Genomic DNA, 6,842 nt, shown 5'->3' on the forward strand with positions numbered 1-6,842 from the left:
GTTAAAGAAATTTTGAGGCAGATAGGGGCATGATCCGAGATGCCACGGGGCAAATGGTCTATTGCCCCTACCCACCGCAACGCCCCAGGTGATGCATACACAAGATCTATTCGTGAGAGCGCCCGGTAGGAGGCGAAGTGACACGTGTACTCTCTCTTGTCTGGGTGAAAATGGCGCCATACGTCAGTAAGAGCACACTCGTCAGCCCATCCCCCCAAGGCCGATGAGGTGCGGGTCACCCCGTGTAGCCTGTCCAAATCCTGTGACGGGACCAAATTAAAATCACCAAAAATAAAAACTTCTGGTACATTGAACCCCATTACTATTTGCATTATATCATTCAACAGTTGTACCTCAGTAGGAGGAGGAAGATACAGGCCCACCAGCACCATTTCTCTATCATAAAGTGTAGCATTAATTATGACAAATCTGCCCCCCGGGTCAGTTTTAACGTCTAAAATCTGTAGAGGAAGTAAAATGATAAAAATTTAGTTTGCGTACAGTGTTGCATGACCGCGCAATTGTCATTTAAAGTGCGACAGAGCTGAAAGCTGAAAATTGACCTGGGCAGGAAGGGGGTAAAAGTGCCCAGTATTGAAGTGGTTAAGCATGTTCATTTTGCCAAGTGAATTCTCACCAAGCTTAGTAAAAGAAGTGAAGCTAGGAATACTTAAACACATGCAACAAAAATTAAAAAAGCCTATCATTGCTCAAATGTGATTCGGCAATTGAAGGCAGCACAGCTTAAGCTCTTTTACAAATCTAAGTGATAATTATCTTTGTTCAATTTAACAATCAGACTTTTAGTAAGTGAAGTGCTCTCTAATAAACCCTGCATTAAGTGTAACTGCAAATGTGAACAAATAACAGAATAACATGTAATAATCAAAATAATCTTCCAAGTGCTTATCCCAATAGAACTTTTTTGCATGCATCAGCAGACATCCAAAACTCATGATATGGTGCCAAATTTCTTCAGACGTACCCCTTCATCAAGGGATGAGTGGATGAAACATGTAGGGTGGAGCCTAACACTGGGAGTGAGTTGGAACTGTGTCTTGTCATTTTTTGCTGTTTCTGTTAGGCAGGAAGAATTGGAGTGGCTGGCAGCTGGCAGCTTCTCTGTATATGTTTGCCGACACATTTAGATTAGATAGTTAAGCTTATGCTTAAGCAGCTTTGTGAGTACCTTGATTACTTGCATCAAATAAATTTGGATGATTAAAATACTACACTATGTGGGGGGCAGGAGGCGGAGCCTAGCGGAGCAGACATGCATTGTTAGAGCTCCACACCGCTGAGGAGAGAAGAGAAGGACAAAGCGGAGCCTGCAGGCTCAAAAGGTATCCATTTGAACCTTTTTGCCCCTGGGAACAAACTGTGAAAGTTTGGGCAGGAAATATGGTACTGGGAGGAAACCGTGGCAGAAATAAAAATCACCTCACAAAGAGCTCACAGGCACTCACTGCAGCTGAAGCAGCTCCAGTCACCTCACAAGATACAGCATCAGGGCGCTCTCACAGACAGAAAATGTCACAGCAAGACTCTCCATTTGAGTCAGATACAGAACAAATCCTCTCACAAACTTCTCCACAAACCTCCTCAGCATCCCCAGTAATATTATTACAATTTGAAAAGATGCTTCATAAGGCTTTAAAACAAACCTCAGACCAAATAACAAAAAGCCTAACCAAAGAAATAAGAGAGCTGGGAAACCGCACCGCAGCCCTAGAAATAAAAATGGATGAAATTGAAATTACAACCCAAGAAAATATAACAGAATTGGAACAATTAAAAAAAGAGAATTTAATACTTCAAACTAAGCTCGAAGATTACGAAAATAGAGCCAGACATTCAAACTTGCGCATAAGGGGAATACCTGAAACTGTGACAGACCTGCAATCTACTATTACTTCTCTATTACAAGAACTAAAGCCAGATATCCCTATTGAACGTTTAGAACTGGACAGAGTACACAGAGCCCTCACAGCCAAAAAGAAAGATGGACCCCCACGTGATATAATCACAAAATTTCATTATTACAGAACGAAAGCACAAATACTAATTGCTGCAAGAGAAAAAAAGGAACTTAATTTTCAAGGACACAATTATCAAATTTTTGCTGACCTATCCCAACTTACTATTACTAAAAGACGATCCATGAAACCCCAACTAATGGAACTGCAACGCCACAACATTATGTATCAATGGGGCTTCCCCTTTTCAGTCAGATTTAACTACCAAGGTACAATTTACAGAAGCAGATCAGCAGATGAACTACAACAAATCCTTTTAAAATTAAATCTGACAGAACCCACAAGCAGCAACACTCCCACACGCAGAAGAATGACATCATCTTCACCTTCAGGCAGCACCCAGAAAATTTCAGAACAAAATGGGAATCATCATTCTCACAAAAGAGGCCGTTATGCCACATCATCCATGGACCAAGAAGATTCAATGGACTGACATCCTAATTCCTGATATCTCTTCATTTATTATACTAAGAGATGGTTCTCTATAAAAAACCTGTATTTATAACTGAATGTAACTGCATTCTGATAGTCACACACTGTGTGGGATCATGTTACATTCCAGTTATATTTCTTATTACTTCTGATTCATATAGCCTTAGAATATATAAGTGAAATAAGGAAATTCTTGTTCAGTTATATATTATCAGGTAATAACAATAGATTTATTACTTTTTAGGACAAATATGTTCAATAATCCAGAAGTAATGGAAGCTTTTTCTTTCTTTTCTTAAAACAAATATATTAGTACCTAACTAGTTCCTAGAATTATGTTTTTGTTTATTCTAATCTGAAGCAATACAACCTCAATTTTATGAGTTAACATATCTAAACAGTTGCATATGAATAAAATATGTAATTGTTTACTCTAAAAGGGTTAAAATCCCAAAATAATTCAAACTATCTTCATCAATACCAAAGTTATTAACAGTACCTTTCTAACTGAATTATTTAGCCTAGGGCAAGACTAACCATATACAACCACCCTGGAATAAATAATTTCAACAAAAACTATATTCTGCACTCCAATTAATGAAACATCATTTTGATGTCTTTTGACATAGCACTTCTCTCCTGTAAGCGGAAGATCCGTGTACCCCCATTAGCCCTCCTCATTCTCCCAACCATATTATGTGGGAGTGTGACGAAGGCACTTATTCCCCTGAGAGAGATATTTATTCTCTTTCACGGATAAATTGTGATTACTTGCAAAAAATAATTTATACAATGTATCATCTAATCTCATATGTTTTTTGTTTACCCTTTACTCCAGAATTCACTGGTTTCTTTTCTATCTATTCATCTCTTCAGTCCACACAGGTTGATCTGCGCAGTCAGCTCTGCATAACAAAAAGTAAGTCAAAACTATTTGATCTATTGCCATGGCACCACTGAATATACTTTCCCTGAATGTTCAGGGAATAAATGTCCCTCAAAAAAGGACCAAAGCCTTCCGTACTTTCCATAACAAGAAGGCTCACATAGTATGCCTCCAAGAAACACACTTCACCAAAGATTCTACTCCAAAATATATTTCTCCTTTTTATCAACAAATTTACACGGCTTCTGCCTGTACCAAGCAAAGGGGAACTCTAATTGCATTTCACCGATCCACACCATTCACCTTATCATCAGAAATTAAAGACCCAGAAGGTAGATACCTGATACTCATGGGTTATATAATGGATACAGCAATCACGGTGATTTCCTACTACGCTCCTAACAAACAACCTACACCATTCCTCTCACATATATTACAAGTGATTAATACACACAAAATAGGAACAGTGATAATGTGTGGGGATTCGAACCAGGTCCTCCTCCCATTTCTAGATAAATCACCTTTTACATCATCCAAAATAACCTCTAGATTACCTTTTTCTCAACTTCTTTCCAAATACAATCTGGTAGATTCGTGGAGAGAAAGTAACCCAATGAAAAAGAAATTCACTTATTTCTCGCACCCTCATCAAACCTTCACCAGAATAGATCATATTTTTCTAACAATAGGAATGATACCAGAAATTATTGCATCAGATATAATTCCGATTCCGTGGTCTGACCATAATGCAGTATACACTACTATAGCCTCAGCCATACCAAAAGCGCATGACCCAACGTGGTACTTACCGGACATAATGCTCAAACACCCACTACATCAGATGGCCATTGAACAAGCTTTAAAGGAATACATATCAATTAATAATACAACAGACATCTCCCCAATAACACTGTGGGAAGCTCATAAGCCTGTCTTGCGTGGTACAATACAAAGACAAATGGCACTATTTAAACGGGAACGCAAAAATCTAGCAAAAAAACTAGAACTCAATTTTAATGCAGCCTACATATCATTTCAAGATAATCCATCTCAGAGTACAAAATCTCATCTGGAAAAATCTAGATTGGAATACGATCTATTTCTCACTGAGTCAGTTGATAAATCCCTCAAACGCTCCAAACACAATTTCTACATGAATACAAACAAACCAGGTACATATTTGGCTCGGGCATTAAATTCAACTAACAAATCTTTCAAACCAATACGTTTGAAATTATCAAAAAATGTTTACACTTGTAATCCAGTTAAAATAGTCCATAAATTTCACTCACATCTCGCAACTTTATATAAGACAAACAATGAATTTAATCCTACAGAGGCTGAATCCTTCTTCTCAAAAATAACCTTACCTGAGTTATCTCAGAATCAAAAAAGCAGTTTGGATGAGCCTATAACTATAGATGAAGTTGCTAACGCCATAAAAGACCTAAAACTTAACAAAAGACCAGGCCCAGACGGCTACTCGGCTTTATACTATAAAACATTCTCAGAAATACTCTCTCCCATTCTCACTGAAACGTTTAACAAACTTCTAGATGGACATTCTTTTCGGCAAGAAACACTAATGGCAATTGTTTGTATGATCCCAAAACCCCTTTCTGATGATACTTCCTGTGTGAATTATCGGCCTATCTCTCTGTTAAACCTCGATATTAAATTATTAGCAAAAATAATAGCAAAACGCCTTAATAGCATTATAGGAAAATTAATACATAGAGATCAAGTAGGCTTCATGCCAAATAGACAGGCAGGCGATAATATACACAGGGCAGTGTTATTGGCACATATTGCTAAAAAACGGAAAATCCCTTTATGTTTTCTATCTCTCGATATTAAGAGGGCATTTGACACAGTATCCTGGCAATATATGCAATATTCATTACAAAAATGGGGTTTTGGACCCCACTTTTTAACATGGATCAAAGCATTATATAATAAACCCAAAGCCTATATAAAATATGCTGGATACAAATCTGAAGCCTTTAATATCGAAAGAGGTACCCGACAGGGTTGCCCATTATCTCCCTTATTATTTGCCCTTATACTCAAACCCATGGCCCAATACATCAGAACAAACCAAACTATAACTGGCATTGAAGTAGGAGGTATTACACACAAATTATGTATATTTGCAGACGATATATTACTTTTTCTATCATCACCACAGGTCTCTGGTCCTAACTTAATACCAGCTCTTGATGGATTTGCAGCCCTATCCGGCCTTATGATTAATCCTAAGAAATGCCTAATGATTAATATTTCACTCACAAACATGGAATTGATCCCGGCTAGGGCTGCACTCCCATTCACATGGGCAGAAAAATCAATCCCATATCTTGGAATTCATTTAACAGCATCTCATTCTGACTTATTCTCAACCAATTATCCTCCTGTATTAAGACAGATCACAAATCTAATAAAACAATGGTCGCAACTTCCTTTATCCTGGATAGGGAAGATTAATGCAATCAAAATGACTATTCTACCCAAATTGCTTTATCTATTCAGAGTCCTCCCTATTCCAATTCCTTCCTATTTTTTGAGAATAGTACAAAAAAGAGCAACTTCGTTTATATGGGGCTCTTCTAAACCACGTATACCTATACACACACTACATCTTCCCAAAAATAAAGGAGGCCTGGGATACCCTAATTTTACTAACTACTACAGAGCAGCACATTTGGCCAGTCTGTCCAAATACCATGCAAAACTGGAAATCCCATTATGGGTATTTATAGAGGCTTCAGAAAATGACCCTCTATTAATATCAAATTTATTATGGCTTGATCCTAAAGACCGCTTTAAAATTCATAATCCCATAACTAAACACTTCTTATCTCTCTGGGATAAACTAAAAACCAAATATCAGTTACAATCTCCACACAATCCTCTCCTTTCTTTTATCAGAAATCCGGCCTTTTATCCGGCATGGATCTACCCAAATTCTTTTAAAGCTTGGACAACATCAGGCATTCAGACACTAAATTACTTCATAGCATCTAAATCATTCCTTTCATTCCCATCACTTAGAGAAAAATATGATCTACCAAACTCTGAGATATTTAGATATCTCCAAATCAAAAATTTCTATACACCATTCCTAAAGGGGGATACACCATTATCCCAATTATCCATTTTTGAATCAATCTGTACAAAAGATCCATTTGCTAAAGGTACAATTTCATCACTTTATAATGATTTATATGGAGTAGCAAATCTTAATAGACCCTCTTACGTTCAGAGGTGGGAGGAGGACCTGGGACGAACTTTAGAAGACACGGACTGGTCTAACATATGGCTCACATCTAAGTCATCTTCACCCTACATCTTAGCACTGGAGACAAATTATAAAGTCCTAACTCGCTGGTACCTTGTACCCGCTAGAGTGGCAAAATATTCACCTAATACCTCAGCTCTTTGTTTTCGAGGATGCCCAGAAATAGGCACATATTTACACATATGGTGGA

The sequence above is a fragment of the Aquarana catesbeiana genome, linkage group LG05 (genome assembly GCF_042186555.1).
Source record: "Aquarana catesbeiana isolate 2022-GZ linkage group LG05, ASM4218655v1, whole genome shotgun sequence".
NCBI classification, from domain to species: domain Eukaryota; kingdom Metazoa; phylum Chordata; class Amphibia; order Anura; family Ranidae; genus Aquarana; species Aquarana catesbeiana.